Here is a 17,469-nt window from a genome sequence, read left to right on the forward strand (position 1 = left end):
AGTCCATTTAGAAAGTAGAATTAGATTTCAAAGCAACCTGCTGCCAAGGTTCACACTACTAGATACCTTTCTAAAGTTATTCTGTTCTTAGTAAGTGAAAACAGAATGCTCTCTTGATCTGGGAACATTTAGTTTTAGCAAGAAACAGACTTTTCTAGCAGCTGCCTATCTCTGAGAGGGTTTGTCCCATTGGTTAAACTGGGAATGACACAATCTTACATTCTGATATACCAAGATGAAAACAATCTACCTAGAAATAATCTCTCTTTCACTGGTGCCTTGGGGTATTGGTCTATAGGAGGAAATATTCCCTCATTAAAGATGTTGTTCAAAACTGATATATAAAGAAAACTACAAGTCTTTGAAGATCTCAGATAAATGAGTTAGCAATAGAGAGGGAGCTGTACATAACTCTAAAAAATCTGATTGATATGGAAGATAGATGCTTAGCACAGATAAAATTCTTTGTATTTCAAAGAAAAGTACAATTAAATATATGAAAACATCAGTTTTAAAAAACTGGACATGATAGACTCAAATAACAGTTATAGAAACTTGTTAAGAAGATAAAAGAAGATTTAATTGGTAAAAGGAGAATTATTATAATTTTTTGTCATAAGATTGGTCTGTAGAAAGTATCATTTCCATAGTATCTGGGATATCTTTCTGGAAAAAAAAAGTGAGTCAAAACCACTCACACATTACTCAAAACTTCTCTAACATACCACTTAAAAAAAAGTTAAAAATATATCAAAGACTGCATAACAGAAAACAAGCTGTATGTTATTCTAAGCCTAGCATGAATGTAATCTCTTTTTTTTTTTCTGAGGGTTATGCTGCATTAATATTAATTGCTGGGGAACAAGGAGAGTGTCTTAAAATACTCACGAGCTCAACAAAACCACAATGAAACTGAGGGATAGTTATGAAGATCAGGATCTGATGGCCTATGGGAAAAGATGCAGAACCAGCAATCCAAAAGACATAAATTCAAATTCTGATCACTCTCACACTTCCTAGCTATATTATTGGCAAGTCGCTTAAAACTTTTTTTCCCTAATTTCCTCATCTCTTAAAATGATGATTAAAATATTGGTAGTACCTCTCTTATAGGTCTGTTATTGGGAATCTCAGATGAAATATTATTTTCTAAAGCATTCACAAACTTTAAAGCCTAATATAAATGTCAATTAGTTGTGGAAGAAAGTCAAACAGGATAGAATAAAGGTGCTGTGTCTGGGAGGAAATCAAAATCTGACTTAAATAATAATAATAATCACAGCAAGAGGTAGCTAAGTGGCACAATGGATAGAGTACTGGTTCCGGAGTCAGGAAGACCTGAGTTCAATCTAGTCTTAAACACTTATTAGCTGTCAAGTTATTTAATGCTGATTGTCTCCTAAAATAAAATAAAAATAATCACAGCAAAATTGTCAACCAATGATTTTGGGGATATTCATGGGGTATTCATTATTCTTCCAACATATAAAGTATGTGAATTGTTTGATATCAAGTAAGGGGTACATTTGATTCAACTCAACTAGACAAAAGGTGCCAGTCTAAATAGATTCATGCTAATCAGATCTTGACCACTTATATGTTTGAGCATGATTATTCATTTCTTGTCATTGTAGCTTCCTTCTTCACTATTGCTAAATCAGAAAAATTAGAGCTTCAAGCAGGGATTTGTTAAGTGTTTAACAACTGGCTCTCAAGGAGGGGGGATATATACACAAGACACTTTTACATTTAATCTGGATTATTAATGTTTTCTCTATCCCGTTCTTAAGTCTAAACAATCAACAACCACAACAAAAAAACAACTCTTAATTTATATAGTGTTTGTCAATTTCTGAGGTATAAATATACTGGAATTTTAATAAGCAGCTCTTCATTAATTTTGCTCCAGAATATCCCAGACTGCAAGATAACGTAAAAGTCATTTAATCTAACTCTTTCTTTTTTGAAGTCAAGAAACTGAATTCCAAAGAAATTAAGGAAATTTCCTAAGGAATTATAATCAAGTATTAAACTCTTAACATGCAACCTATCTTGAACAAGGGCTGGGAAACCTTTCTTGCTGGACCATTTAGTGTTTTTTTTTTGTTTGTTTGTTTTGTTTTGTTTTGCTGAGATGATATTTATAGAACAATGTCTGGCACATTTGTAAGTGTTTAATAAATGTTTATTCCCTTTCTCTTTCCCACTCTCTGTTCTAGGATGGTTCAATAAAAACTGACCATGACGTTATGGATAGAGTATATTTTGGAGAGGAAGAACATCAAACTAATGTCCTTGAATATGTAAACGTTTTCCTTTGTGTCTACAAGGTCATAGGATATTTAAAGGCGAAAGAACTTGCTAGGACTATTCAGAAAAACCTGGAAAGATTTGTACAAACTGATTCAAAGTGAAGTAAGTAGAACCAGGAAAAAGTTATGCAAAGTAACATCAATCTTGTAAGATGATCAACTGTGAATGACTTCGCTGTTTTCTTTCTATTTTTTGGTGAGACAATTGACATTAAATGAATTGTCCAAAGTCACACAGCTAGGGAATATGAAGTGTTAAGTGTCTAAGGTCAGATTTGAACTCAGGTCCTCCTGAGTCCAGGGATGCAGGTCTATTTACCATGTTATCTAGTTGTCCCAGAACTTAGCTATTCTTAGCAATACAACATTCCAAGACAGTTCTGAAGGACTTATTTAAAAAATGCTTTCCACCTCTAGAGAAAGAACTGATGGATTCTGAAAGCAGATTGAAGAATATTTTTTAAACTTTCTTTTTCTTGTTTTTTTGTCACTATTTTCTTTTACAACATGGTTAATATGGAAATATATTCTGAATGAGACTTGTATAATTAATTTCAAATTGTTTGCCTTCTTAAAAGGGGATAAAGAGGGGATAAGAAAACAATTTGGAACTTAAAATTCTTTAAAATGTTTAAAATAATCACATGTAATTGGGGGGAGGAGATAAAATTTTCACTTAAAAAGGAATCTTTTTAGTCCAACTCCAACATTTACTATTGTTGAAAACTGTAGTGAAATTTTAGAATATGTCTTCATTGGAATAGTTCTATACTAATAAAAGTTAAGCTATATTGAGGGCCTGTTTGTCCTTCCTCTTTGACCTACACCTGATACAATGAAAGCTTTTAGGTTCATATTACACCACCTTGAGCTACAGCCAAAGTGTGAGCACAACAAGACAAAAATGGTTTATGACTGTGGGGAGGTGTTGACTGATGTTGCTTGTCACAATACGTAGGAAATACACAAATGCCAAAAGGATCTGTGATTTCATCAGTATAGGAAAATCCTGGGTGGGAACCCCACCCACCCAGGCAGATATACCCTACCTATGAAAGTAGATAAGCTCAGAATCACATAGAGGCAAATGAATTTCTCAGGCTGAAAATCAAGTAACTGTCACAGGTAGGATTTGGAACCAGATTTTCCCAACTCTTAAATCCACCATTCAATTCACTATTTCATGCTACCTCTTGTAGAATATAATTTTTGACCTTTTTAAAAAGCCAAAGCAACCCACCATTTCTGGACTTTCAACCTATCATCAGAAGAGAGTAAGAGGGGAAGAAAGGAGAGGGAGGAGATGAGAGAGTGAATGAGAGAGATGTGAGTAGAATTCTGCCCAATTAGTCCTAGTGAGGAAGAAAAAGGAAGACCAATTAGTGATTCTTATTTGCTATTTATTACCTAAAACTGCTCTTAAATGGAAGAGAACTACTTTGAAATGGAAAAAGCAAGCTCGGCTGTTAGTTAGTTATCTTTTCATGTCTGTATCTTAGGGTTTTTGCTTGTCCTTCTGGCTTAGTAAGATATTGATAAACAGGTAAAAATTAACATGACAGGCTTTTAAAACTTTGAAAAAACCTCTCTGGTCAAAACACTCGTTATCTATGATGTTTGTAAAATCATTGCTACATTCCAGCACTAAAAAGATGGAAAACTGAGCTTCCTAGCAGGTATCTGTTGTCATGTTATATTTAGGACTGTAGGCCTTTAGACTGGGGAGATCCTTTATGCGTCATCTTCTTCAACCTCCTGATCTTATAAATGAGGAAATGGAGGCCCAGAGAGGCCAAATGATTTGTCCAAGAACCAGGTCTTTTGACTAGAGAGCCATATTATAGACCCTTTTGTATCAGTAAGAGAAAGGCTTGCACGTAGTAAATGCATAATAAAAATGTGTTGCGTGATTGAAAGGATAGAGATTGCCGAAATCTAGATTTCTCAGCAAGCATTTACATCTGATACCAGGTCTTTATGGGGCAGATGTAAAAGCTATTTGTTGAGCAGGAGGAATGTGGAATCCATCAGGAAGTAATGTGGTAACTAAAGGACTGCTGAATCTAAGACTTAATTTAAAGACTAGTGTGAAGTTATTCTTGGAAAGAACAAGTCTGGAAAGTTATCAGAGAATCCTTGAGTGGGGATGACAGAGGCAGACTCAGAAGAAATTGGTCACCCTTCAGAATGGAAGTATAGGATTCCTAAAGTAAATGTGAAAGAAGGGGGGGAAAGTTGCCCACTTAAGTCATCCTAGACAATCTTCAGAACTAGATTATAAATAATGTAAAAGAAGAGGTTGTGACATGTTTTATTTTGTGAGGTAATTGGAGTCAAGAGACTTGTCCAGGGTAACACAGCTATTGTGTTAAGTTTCTGAAACCAGATTTGGATTCGGGTCTTCTTGACTTCAGGGCTGGTGCTTTCTATCCACTGCACCATCTAGCTGCCCTGACTTATTATTTGTTTAATTAAAAAAAGCTTTTTAAGAACAGATACTATCTTTTGCTTCTCTCTGTGTCCCCGGCATTCCAGACAATTGCTAGAATGTAGCAGGCACTTAATAAATGCTTACTGGTTTGGCTTTTTAATCCTCAGGACCAAGGACAGTGGCATACAAAATACGTTTTAAATAAATGTTTATTAATGAATAGCTGAATGTAATTGTTTCTAAAAATGAGCCACTGAAAACCCCAGGAGAAATCCTGAAGGATTCCTCAGGATTCAGACATCAGAATTCAAGTCTTTCTTAGAGAGTTAGTGGGTTGTGGTGGATTGAAACAAATACTACCTCTGATAATTTGCTAGTTGTGTAAGTATGCTAATCTTTCTGAATTTTACTTTCCTCATATGCATTAGTAATACTAATCAACTTACTCCCAAAATTGTTAAATTCAAATGAAATAATATATATAGAGAACTATATTTGTGTCAGTTATTATTTTGTCTACTCAGTCTCTTGGGGTGGTAAAGGAGCAGAATTCAGCAGCTAACAGAGAAAAGGAGATTGGCAAGCAGCCATAGCAATTTGTGTCATTGGACAATTAAATATCATTCCAGTGAAACAACAAACTTCAAATTACATTTAAGGGAGGTGGTTTTATGTATTCATTTCCAAGTAAGATCTTTAAAAGAAGAGAACCATTTAAAATAATGGTCACTGTCTTTGTGATTGGAGAGAGTTGTAAGTGCAATATAGATTTGATGCAATTAACCAAGCTTTTATTAGAAATCCACTCTGAGAGGATCCCTATGCTGGGATTGAGTGAGAAATAAAGTTTAGACAAGACACAGAATTCTGCTCTTAAAGAACTTTTAGTCTAATAAGGGATTTGACACCCACACAGAGACTTACAATACAAAGGGATATATAAGCATATCAGGGGATTACAAAACAAAGAATTGTTGTGAAAGGTTTGTTGAAGAAAGGGAGATCAACCAGGTTAAAAATGAAGCCTCTCAATTATTAGTCTATCCTAACTATTTGATAGATTCAGGAAAGTAGAAATGAAGGAACATAATGAGTGTTGGTAACAAGAGAGAATGGATATAATAATAATATCTGACACAAAGTATACTTTTAAGTTTTGTGAAGCACTTAAGTTGAACCTCAAAAACACTTTGAGGTAGATTTGTTCTCATTTCACAGAGGAAGAAACTGGGTATGAGGAATGCTGCTGAGACACGGTAAATCTGACTTGTAATTAACTGTGTAAAATGAAAGAAAAGAAAAAATCATAGAAATAACTTAGGATTTTGTGTTTTTGTTTCCTGACAGGAAAATAACCTTGGACTTGAACAACAGAACAAAAAAGAGAGTTCAAACCCAAGATAAGTAGGAAGAAAACAAGAGAGCACTGAGTTGTTAGTTAAAATCAGGGAAACCAGATAAACTGCATCCCAGAGGACTGAAAGAACCAGCAGGTGTGGTAGTCAACAATTTTCAGAAAATAAAGAATTGCAGAGAGTTGCTAAAGGACAGGAAAAAGCCACAATTGTCCTGATTTTTAAATTCAATTCTAATGTAACCCGATATAGTAAAATGCAGAGAAGACTCAGAGAAGGTAGAGAGCTGTATCTTAAAGGATTCATAGGGATGAGGATGGACAGAGAGAGAAGTCATTCTAGATAGGGGAAAAATCATGAGAAAAGCAGGGAGGCAGAAATTACACGTGATCCTCCAAAAAGATTGAAAAAATATTGAGTTGTCTAGAGTAGAGGTTGGGTTTTGAAAGAGTTGGAAACATAGTTGGAAGAGTTAAGTGGGCCCTGCTTAAGAAAAAACCTCAGGTAGGTGTCAAAGTGGATAGAGAGTTTGACGTGGAGTCAGGAATATCTGAATTCAACATTTAGTAGGTGTATGATTCTGGGTAAGTTATTTCATCTCTCTCTACCTCAGTTTCCTCAAATGTAAAATGGAAATAATAATACACCTCCCTCTGAGGACTGTTATGAGGTTCAAATGAGATGATATTTGTAAACCACTTTGCAAATCTTAAATCATTATGTAAATGTCAGGTTTTGTTATTAAAAGTTCGAATAAGTTAACCAGGAAAGAGACAATTGGTAACTGGTAACTGTGATTCCTGCATGTGAGAGTAATAGGAGAAAATAATTTTAGGACACATAATCTTATTGTCCTACCTGAAAATCCTTCTGAAGTGGAAGTGACTATGTTTTCTCAAAAACCAAGCTACTGGAAAAGCAGCTCTGTCAAATCTTACTAGGCTAAAAAGTCTTCAAGTTCAAGGAATGGACTCCATGTCTGTCATCCACAAATTAGTATCATTAACTTTAGAAAAGCTCATTTAAGGGGATTGAGTGTCAGATCATAAACTTAAGGGGAACCACACAACTCCTGAAAAAATGATCTGTGAGAAAAAAGAGCTTTCATACTGCCAAAGTATGGCGGGTCTTTGGCCCGCTGTAGGGAATGGATAGAAATAAATTTGAATAGGTGGGATGGGTTGTAGAATAGAATACAGGAAGCAGGGAAAGCAAAGCAGGAGGTGACCATTGCAAAAAAAAAATTCAATGGCCATGAAGGTGAAAACAAAAATATTCAACATTAGATGAAATGGATAAAAATTAACCTCTTTTTATCAGAAGCTTTTGTTTTAGCTTGGTAGATTGGAAGAACTATGGTGTCACTGACAGAAATGGGCTAGCATGCAAGGAAAAGTGCATTCTTTAAAATCTTTTTTTTTTTCCTCTCATGTCAATTCAGGTCACGCTGTGTTAGGAAGAGACCAATTGAAGTAGATTTCGTACTGTTGAGAATGAGAAAATTATTATATTTCATGCCTATTATACTAGGGACTTCACATAACTTATCTTTCCTCATTTAAGTTCCTAACTTCTCTTATAAGAGCTCTTAATTTCTGGCTCCCTTTCCCCCTCTCAATAATCCACTTCAGATTCTTAGAATCCTTACAAACATCTAAACAGAAGATCTTTTCACCCAGTCTCCCTATATATAATACATATGCACATATGTGAATGTATATATGGATAATAGATATAGATATACAAATACATAATTGTGTTTATATATATATACATATATGTGTGTAAATACACATATGCAATTAGATGCATTCTCCATTGAGATTTAAATTTAATTTTTCGACTTTCATCAGGGAAGAATAGTTATCCTGCTTTACAAAAATTGTTCGTAAGTCTGAAGAGAGACTCAATGTTCTCATCTATTGCTAAGGACACTCAACTCTTTCATGCTTTCTTAAGCATTTCTTTAGTAGGTCCAAATGACAGCATCAAACTCCCTCTCTTCCCCCTCCCCACCAGCATGTAAATCATGAAAATCATGACATCATATCAGTAAGCTATTTCTTTGGCAGACCCTGAAAAGAATTTGATTTTGTCATGATTAGAACATTCATAATAGTGGCAATCCAATATGAATATGAATAGAGAATGGATCTCTGTCCACCAATTCATGTATTCCTAAAACCTTAAAAAATCCTCTTGCCCAATAATGTTTTCTTTTCCTAAAAGCTTTGGTAAAATGGAAAGAGTTCTAGATGTGAAGTCAGGAGACCTGAATCCTGCTTCCATTTCCCTCACTAGCTTGCTATGTGATTTTATGGCAAGTCCATGCCTAGGGAAAAGAATATATTGATTTAATTATTCCTTTTTTTCTCGTATCTGATTTTATGTAACTTAACTACAATTTGACTTATGTCAAAAAAAATGCCAGAAAATTAATTTGAAATATATTTCTACTGATTTGAATACAATAAGCAAAAGGTCAGTAGAAGCTTGCATAAACTATGTAGTCATGCTAAATTATTGTTAAAAGTAATTAAACTTAAGTTCTACACCATCTGTAAATATCAAAAGGTTTTTAATGTATTTACATATTCTTTGAACCTACAATTTCATTGGTATAGGGAATTCCCAAATGAGGAAACTCTCTCTGTCAATGCAACTCAACACTTTCTCTGCAAATTCTGGTCTATAAATATTGCTTAGAATACCAAGAGGGTAAAATGACTTGTTCACATAAGGCCAGTATAAAGTCAGAAGAAGGATTAGTTTTTTGGACTTTTAGCTATCTCTCTATCTATATTTATGCTGTTTCTTTGAAAAAGCAAATTGATAATGTGTTAATACTTTGAGTATATTTTCAACAAAAGTATTTTAGTTGCAATAGTATTCAGTCTTATAAATAGCTATACCAAGATACATTTGTGACTTATAGATGGTCAATGAGAGTGATAAAGAGGCAAGAGCAGTGATGTAGTAGTCAGAGTCCTAAAGTGGGAGTCAGAGCAACTAAGTTCAAATTCTATGCATATGGCTTTGGGCAAGTCCTGTTAAGTCATTTTAGGCCTCAGTTTCCTCATCTGTAAAATGAGGAATTTTATGATTGTAATGAACTGATATAGACAAGCTTTGGGACTATGTCTTCCCAACTTTTAAACTATATCTTTCTGTTAACAATGAATCAAAGAACACTGATTTTGTTGCTAGTTCTTGATTTTTTAAAGACTAGATATAGAGACATGAATTCCTACTCATCTACAAAACTGGAATTAGAGCTAAAGGACAATACTTTTTAGGATATTTACAGAGTCTTCACTCTACATCTAAGTAATTGAAATCTTAACAAAGAAATGCCAAAACATTTTGGCCAGTGACCAAACTGACTTCTGATGTTCCAGAAGTAATGAATGAAGAAATTCTACATGTCACCAGAGTTCACAATTGGAGCATAGATAATGTGTACTTTTCGTGTAACCTCAAGATGGTGATATTATGTAATGATAGCTAATACTTACATAGGGCTCTAAAGTTTGTAAAGAAAACAGCATACATAATTTATAGAGAATCTCACAACAATCCTGTGAGATAGGGGCTACAGGAATTATTTTTTCCCTATATATATATATATATATATATATATATATATATACACACACATATATATATATTCCCTATACCAATGAAATTGTAGGTTCAAAGAATATGTAAATACATTAAAAACCTTTTGATATTTACAGATGGTGTAGAGCTTTAGTTTAATTACTTTTAACAAAAATTTAGCATGATTACATAGTTTATGCAAGCTTCTACTGACCTTTTGCTTATTTTATCCATTTTGCATGTAGCCTATATAAATTCAGAATCCTTACTACTCACTTCTAGTTCCATTGAAAAGTTGAGTCCCCAGAACTTGTTATATCTCTTCCTTAAATTTTAAAGATATCACTGAGGATTCAGGGGTGATTTTCTAAAGCTATCAGTCCAAGTCTCTTCAAGTATGTTTCCCTCTCTAGGATTATTTCTTGAGAATCAATTCTGGCATCCAAACTTAAGTAGCTTTCAGAAAGAAGTTGAGAATAGTTGATTTAAAAAGATACCCCCACAAAAACTATGTTACATTCCCGAGTTCTAATACCAAGTTCAAGGGGAAGAGGGTTCAAATTTAAAGCATATATGTGACAAAGTTTCTGGTTTCTAAAATAGATTCCCCTTAGACATGGTATAGTTCCTTGTTGGATTCCATTGTGGAACTATAAATCTCTTTCCATTCTATCCTTGGCTCTTAATGATCTTTAGATCTCATTAAAATACCAACAGAAGAATGGGTAATTTGATATACAAACTTTTTGCTGGGAGGAAAATTTAAGGGAGACAGAGGCCTTTGTTAAAATGAATTAATATCAGTACAAAGGTCTCCAGCTCTGCATCTCTTCTTATATAATTTTTAAAAATCTTGTTAAGAATTATCAAAACTTCAAGACAATTAGATTGGCCTGGCACACTAGCATGATCAAAGTCAAAAGAATTCATTGGAATTCACCTAGCTGTTAACAAGAGCAAGGGAAGGTTGCATTTGAGGAATATATGAATCAAAACCAAAATATCTTTACAAACTTTAAAGAGTTGCTCCCCTCCCAGCTTAGTTCCTACTTCACTGTTCTCATTTGTCCCTTATTTCCATGCCTGAGGTTCTGGCAAATGTGTCATTTGCTCCCATTTTCTTTAATTTCCCTGTTTTCATGCTATCTTTTTCAGCTTTCTCACCTCCAAAAAGTGATCAAAGATTTTTAAAAAATGTATATATGTCTGTGTATGTGTGTATATATATGTGTGTGTGTGTTTGTATTCATGTAGATTTATTTCTGTAATATAGGTAATTTACCTATACTATACAAGTATATAAAATATAGGTGGTCTACACTATACATGTAAATAAAATGTAGCTTGGGATCATACATATATATATATATATATATATATATACTCATATATATATATATATATACACAATGTGTGCATATAAATATAGATCTAGATCTAAACTACACAAAAAATAATGTAGAGCTATACTATATATATATATATACATATATATATATATATATATATATAAAATATAAACCCAGGTCTATACTATCCAACCCCCACACAGATACTCTAAAAGATAAACCTAACAGATTGAATTTCTCCTTGTACCCTGCCCCCAATATAATAAACAAAAAAATGAGACTGTCTAGAGTATTTCATGTACTATCAAGAGAACTATTAGAATCATTAGAAGGTTTTTAGCACTGCATTTAAAACATTTGCACTTATATGGCGCCAAATTATTTATGTGTTATGTGATGTTCTTGGTGTGAAAGATCTTAAATAAAGTATCCTCTCTAGTCTATTGGCAAGAGAGCAATAGCCATGGAAAGGGAATAAATGGAGTTACCTGCTGAATATTTGGAAGTTTGGTGGTTGTAGACAAGTGGTTGTCTCTTGGAGTCTCAGTTTCTTCATCTGTAAAATGGGAATAATGAAAGTTGTATTTTTTTCACCTGGTTGCTGTGAAGAAAGTGCTTTAAAAGGACTATAGAACCATAAGTGGTTATAATTAATATGTGTTTATATTATAAACATAAATATTATATTATCATGCTGCAAGGCATTAAGTTTTGGGGAGATTGCCTTCAGGGATGATAAGATATAAATATGAAACTTGCATTATTAACTCATGAAAAGATAATTAACAGTGGCAGGATATGAAATCTGCATAGCTAGCAGTTTAGAGAAGGAAACTAGCTTATGGGCTGAGGCAATCTAGATTCATAGGTCAGGAATTTAAAAAGGTTCTGTCTCTCTGACTTCTGATACCTTATTCTCTCTCACCTCTTATTTTTTCTTTTTGTCATCTTCAGGAAAATAAACATTTACACATAGGTGCTGGCGGATTGGTCTGTGTATACAAAAAGACTGAAAATTCACCTGTCAAAGGAAAACTATGAGGAGTATTTCACAGACTTTGGTGGATGATTTCTGGGGTGAAGATCAAAAGGAGTTGGTGTGGAGAATAAGGAAGTGGAATGTAAGCTGGAAAGCCCAAGTCCAAGAGGAGCACTGAGGTTAGTAGGGTGATGGAGGAGCCACCTCAGGAATCTGCCCTCCCTTCTTCCTTCCCATTCATCACTGAATCAGCCTGACACCATAGCCCCTCTGAACCAAACCAACATTATCGGTGGTGGTAGTAGTCCTTATTCTTTAAGAGGGTCCCAATAAAGTGAGAAGCAGGGAACTGAGGATGAGGGATAAACTGGAACCAGTTCCAGGTCTTAATCAAAGGAAGGGTAGAAAGTATCTAGAGCCATAGGGACTAGTGAGATATTCCTGGACTTCTATGGACTTATTTAAGTAGGAAACTGACTACATATATGAGAATTATCTGAATGACTAGGTATCAATAGAAACACATACAAAATTTAAGGCATTTTTTCTTTTGTAGCTTACACATTAAAAAAATGGCCCTAGCCTAAAGCTTAGGTAATAGTATAAAGACTACTGTCAAATGAACTACATTTTGTTTAATTAATCAAAATTGTATACTCTTCTATTCTAACTTGCCTGTTACTGTTGAAAGTAATCCACCATCCCCACCCCAATCATCCAGGCTCATAATCAAGTGCCATCCTTGATTCCTATTCTCTCTCACTACCACCACTACTCTCATAGTTATTGTCAAGAGCTGTCATTTTACTACAGTAATATTTTGCCAATATGACCCCATTTTTCCTCTTACACCATTAGTTCTCTGGTCTAGGTCTTTCTCATTTCATACCTGAAATATTGTACTTGCTTGTTGGTTGGCCTCTCATATAAGTTTCTCCTCATTTTAGTGTACCCTACACTCAACAATCAAATAGATCTTCCTAATGTAGAGGTCATACAAGACCACTTCCTATATCACCTTCAATCACTCAAACCTCAATTTTTTCCCTTGCCATCAACCATGTACCATTGATTTTTCTCTCTTCCCATCTTGACCCATTCAATTCCACACTGTTCTCATCTCTTGTGTCCTTAGAACCCTACATTATATCACCAATTGTATCATATCAAGCTCCAGGTTTGGATCATTCCCTTTATCAGGATATTACAATAGTCTTAAGTGTGAAATTATAAGGTCTGCACCAGAGTGTGGCGGTGTCAGAGGAGAGAAGGGGGGGTTTATTTGAGAAATTTTGCAAAATGGAATTGATAATCCTTGGCAACAAATTTCCATAGAGGGTGAGAGATGATGGAGGAGTGAGGATTATATTTAGCTTTTGACCCTGAATGCTTGCTATAATAATATATATGTATATAGTTAGAAGGTGAAGAAGGTTTAAGGGGAATGAAAATAAATTCATTATGGTACAAGTTGCATTTAAAATATCAGAAAAGCAGTTGGTGATGTGAGATTGGAGATCAGCAGAGAGTTGCGGGCAGGATATACAGATTTGAAATGATCATCATAAGGATCTAAATTAAATTTATGGGAGCAGAAGAGATCATCAAGTGAAACAGTATAGGGGGAAAAAAGGCCTAAGACAGAACCCTGTGGGACACCTATAGTTAGTAGGTTTGATGATCTGACTGATGATATATCAAAGAAGATTGATAATGAGAGGTCTGATGGGGAAGGAGAATCAGGGGAGAGTAGTGTCCCAGAAACCTAGTGAACAGAGATTATAAAAGAGAAGAGGATGATCAACAGTGTCAAAGGCCACATAAAGGTCAAGAAGAATAAGGATTGAAAAGAAAAAAACCCACTGGATACATAACATAGTAAAAACTTTGATTATTGACTGACTGACCCATTTGATAACTCCATTGCCATTGTTTCCCTACTTCTTCCAGAATCAAATATAAAATAGTCCGCTTGGTTTTTCTGGCCTTTCATAAATGAACCGCTTTCTACCTTTCTAGTCTGCTTACACCTTACTTACCTCCATGTACTCTGTAATACAATGATATTGGCAACTTGTCATTCCTGGAACATGACTCTGCAGCCCTCAACCACTGGCATTTTCACTGGCTGCCTCCTATGCCTAGAACTCTTTCCCTCCTCATCTCTGTCTCCAGGCTTTCCTAGCTAAAATCTCTTCTTCTACCAAAAAACCTTTACCAACTTCTTTTAATTCTAGTGCCTTCCCTCTGAGATTACCTCCAATTTATGCTGTAAATATCCTATTTATACATAGATATTTATATATTGTCTTTCCCTATTAGATTGCAAGAGTTCCTTTGCAAATATACTTTTCCCCCTTTCTTTTTATCTTAAGTGTTTAGCAAAATACTTTAAATAAATACTTAACTTAATTCATTGACTTGAAAGTATGACATGACCACTATCTCTTCAAAAGGAATGTACAGAACAAAAAAAATCACTTAAGAAGCCAAAAAGTTCTTAAGATCTATTATTTATGTGGTAAAGAGAAAGAAACTTTAGGGACAAATTTTAAAGATTTTTCAAGGAAGAGGATGGACAAATAAATAAATGTACAATATTTCCTCAGGAGAAAGCAAACATTGATTATTTTTAAATTATTGGGAAAATATGTCATTTAGGGACTATGTTAAAGAAAAGGAAGCATTTATGTTACTTTAAAGATTTTAAAACTTTCTGAAGTTTATGATGAATTTAACAATAATTTCAGCCATTTAAAAAATAGATTTAGTTTTTTAAAAAGAAGCAAATTATACTAGGATTCCTGTTAAATCATTTTTGACCAGGAATAGTAACAAATATAGATTTGTTAAATGATTACTATGTCCAGTGACTTATACTATTTACCAAGTTGGATACAGATAAGAAGGCCTCTGCTCTTGAGTACTTTACAACCTACTTGTCCTTTCTTTCTTTATGAATGGATGTCTTCTCTATTTCCAACTAAAAATCTTATCTTTGTATCACAATTAGGTTGCCACAAATCCTGACTACTGCCTTTTCTCTGATATTTGAAGTCTCTTATAATTCCTTCCCTTTTTCAACTTCTAAGAGTAGGATTATTACTAAGCTAGAATGACTTGGCTTTTGTTCTAGGTCACTTCAATGTAGAAGCAATGGTGACACTAAAGCATTGGTTGGCAAAAAAAAAAAAAAAAAAAAAAAAAGTTTAAATAGAAAACTATCAAATGGAAAACGTCTTCCCTCCTTTCCCCCTCCATCCTCAACTGTATATCAGGTGAGACTTTCAGTCTGGACCCCAGTAGAAGCTTTCCAAGCAGTGGTCTTTCCATTAGCAGTCTCAGGGTGTCTAGAACCTCCAGTACCTTACCAAGACATAGAATTCCATGTCTCTTTCTCCCTTATTTTTCCAACTTAATTTATCTTTAAAAGTTGACTTCAGCTGCATTTTTTCTGCTTTTTCTTGATATCTAATACCCTAAGTAACACAAATAATACTTTAAGGTTTGCAAAGCATTTTACAAGTATCTCATTTTTTTTAAAGTAAAACAATCCTGAGAGGTAGGTGCTATTATCTCCATTTTACAAATAAAAAAACTAAAGCCAGGTAGAAGTTAATGGTTTATCCAACTTCTGTCGAAAACCAGATTTTTAAGGAAGACTGAGGTCTTCCTAATTCTAGATAGTTGGTAGAATAGTTGGGTTGTTGCCCTTCGTTCTCAAAGAGAATCTAAATGACATCACTATGCAGAGTCAGGTTACAATGTGTCTGACAGTGCCTGATGAGATCAATATGATCTTGGAATGCTTTACCACAGGTCTAGCACAAATAATCCAAATGAACATTTGAGGTGATGCAGTAGACAGAGCCTTGAGTTCAGTCTCAGACTTTTAACCAACTATAGGATTCTGGGCAAGTAATTTCATCTCCCTTTGTCTCCCTTTCTTTAGCTGTAAAATGGCCATAATAATAGTACTTACATCCATGGGTTGTGACGATCAAATATAGTATTTGTTTGTTTGTTTGTTTTTAAACACAGTGCCTGTAAAATAGTGGGCTCCACAAAAAAATGCTTACTTCTTCCTTCCAAGTCCAGCACTCCATCCACTCAGATGCCTAGTTACTTATTTGTGATTCTGTCTCTTGGGATCACCCAGGGCCTTCTTTTACTTCCTTTATATTTCCTTTACCTGCTTCCCTGTAACCTAAGGAATCTCACTGTCAATTGCCAGGGTTGAAGTAAAAAAGAAAGTTCTTGTTCTTTTTGAACAAGAGGAATCTAGTTCATCAAAAGGAAACACATTCTTAGGCGTCCAGAAGCAGAGGGAGAAATCTGTTTTCATACATGAAATGATGTTACCAGTGATAGGTGGGTTCTAAAGTAATAGTGATACTGTTATGGGGACAACATAACATTGTTTCTATAGGGAAAATGAACTCCAGGTAGGTTGTGTGTTAGAGCTAGTTTGACTGGTCCCAGGAGCAGATTGTTAAATTTTCAGTGCAGACATTTACACTTCAGAAATCAATAACACATCAGGGTCTGAATTTTCCTTTTGGTGATGGTTTAGATTTAAGAAGAAAACATTAGGGAAAATGTTAAAAATACAGATAAACTTAGAAATGGTTCATATCTATGTGCATATATATGTATATATACACATAAATGCATATTTATTTAGAGAGAGCTGTTTATTAAATATTTTCCAGAACATCTCTGGCTCTAGGTTCTAAACAAATGGAATTTAAAACTTATGGCAAGAATTGATACATAGAAGTACATATAGAATGATTTTATACACATACATGTATATGTATATGTAGTAATGGTAGTAAATGGTAGTAAAAAAAAATGTAGTAATAGTAGCCATCTCTGGGATGGAAAGGAAAAAGAGGGAAAAAAAGAAATTTACAAGATAACATTATATATTTAAAAGGAATAGCAAGTTGTACCCAATAAATTTGCAATTTCATATATAATTATATTTTTATTATACTATGTTACAGAAATGTTTGTTTTATTCCATAAATTAAAAATAAAATAAAAATAAATAAAACATCGTATACAATATTGTACATTTGAGTTCCTGCATCTGAGACTTGGAATATAAGACGTTAGAAGGAGAAAGAGAAAATAGAATACAATAAACAAGGTACACTTCACTGAAAATCATATAATAACAAAAAACTGTAGATTTTTATTTTATTTTTATTTTGTTGTTTTTTAAACCAAAGAATGAGAGATACAATAGAGTAGAGGAAAGGTAAATCTGCCTTGTGTATGTACTCGAGATAATGTTAAGTGGAGGAATAGCTCACAAAAGCCCATACCTCTCCTCTTCCTACAATAACTCTTCTGGTGCTTATATTACTGTTGAGGATTGGTGTGGTGCTTGACTCTAGACCCTTCCTGAGGGATAACTCCCTTGGGCCACCTTTAG

At 34.1% G+C, this 17,469-nt stretch overlaps 1 protein-coding gene across 2 annotated transcripts in view; it reads left to right on the plus strand.

Moving 5' to 3' along the window:
* Nucleotides 1–3,304: 3,304 nt before the first annotated feature.
* C4H1orf21 (chromosome 4 C1orf21 homolog) overlaps nucleotides 3,305–17,469 on the plus strand; it is a 275,304-nt gene continuing 261,139 nt past the window's right edge. Inside the window, exons 1-4 of one of the 2 annotated variants that reach the window (XM_031937024.1) lie at nucleotides 3,314–3,437; nucleotides 5,962–5,999; nucleotides 6,091–6,236; nucleotides 12,002–12,205. The gene's annotated coding sequence lies outside the window, so the exon portion shown is untranslated. Of the gene's footprint in view, nucleotides 3,438–5,961; nucleotides 6,000–6,090; nucleotides 6,237–12,001; nucleotides 12,206–17,469 lie in introns of both variants that reach the window. The other variant, XM_003767498.4, reaches the window with a different exon arrangement.

Source organism: Sarcophilus harrisii, chromosome 4 (assembly GCF_902635505.1).
Source record: "Sarcophilus harrisii chromosome 4, mSarHar1.11, whole genome shotgun sequence".
NCBI lineage: Eukaryota > Metazoa > Chordata > Mammalia > Dasyuromorphia > Dasyuridae > Sarcophilus > Sarcophilus harrisii.